The sequence below is a fragment of the Eurypyga helias genome, unplaced genomic scaffold, assembly GCF_000690775.1.
Source record: "Eurypyga helias isolate BGI_N326 unplaced genomic scaffold, ASM69077v1 scaffold24857, whole genome shotgun sequence".
NCBI classification, from domain to species: domain Eukaryota; kingdom Metazoa; phylum Chordata; class Aves; order Eurypygiformes; family Eurypygidae; genus Eurypyga; species Eurypyga helias.
In genome coordinates, this window is record NW_010260147.1 from 1 (window position 1) to 341 (window position 341).

At 64.2% G+C, this 341-nt stretch overlaps 1 pseudogene; it reads left to right on the forward strand.

Moving 5' to 3' along the window:
- Window positions 1-228: 228 nt before the first annotated feature.
- LOC104512098 overlaps window positions 229-341 on the forward strand; it is a 446-nt pseudogene continuing 333 nt past the window's right edge.

Below are 341 nucleotides of genomic sequence, written 5' to 3' on the forward strand. Positions count from 1 at the left end.
GCTGCCCCTCTGGGGGATGCCACTCCCTCCCCTCCATCTCCTGGCTTTGCGTGCGCTCCAGGAAAATGCTGGGAACTTGCTGGCTGCGTGGAGGTGGTGGGAGAGGCATCTGCTGCGGGGCGAGCTCCCCCCTTCCTGTGGGAAAAGCCCAGTGCTGGTTCCCACAGCTGCAAGGAGGCCGGGGAGGACAGTCCGAGGCTCAAGGGGGTCCATGTGTGCTCATTGCAGAGAACATCCCCGAGAAGTGGACGCCGGAGGTGAAGCATTTCTGCCCCAACGTGCCCATCATCCTGGTGGGGAACAAGAAGGACCTGCGGAACGACGAGCACACGCGGCGGGGG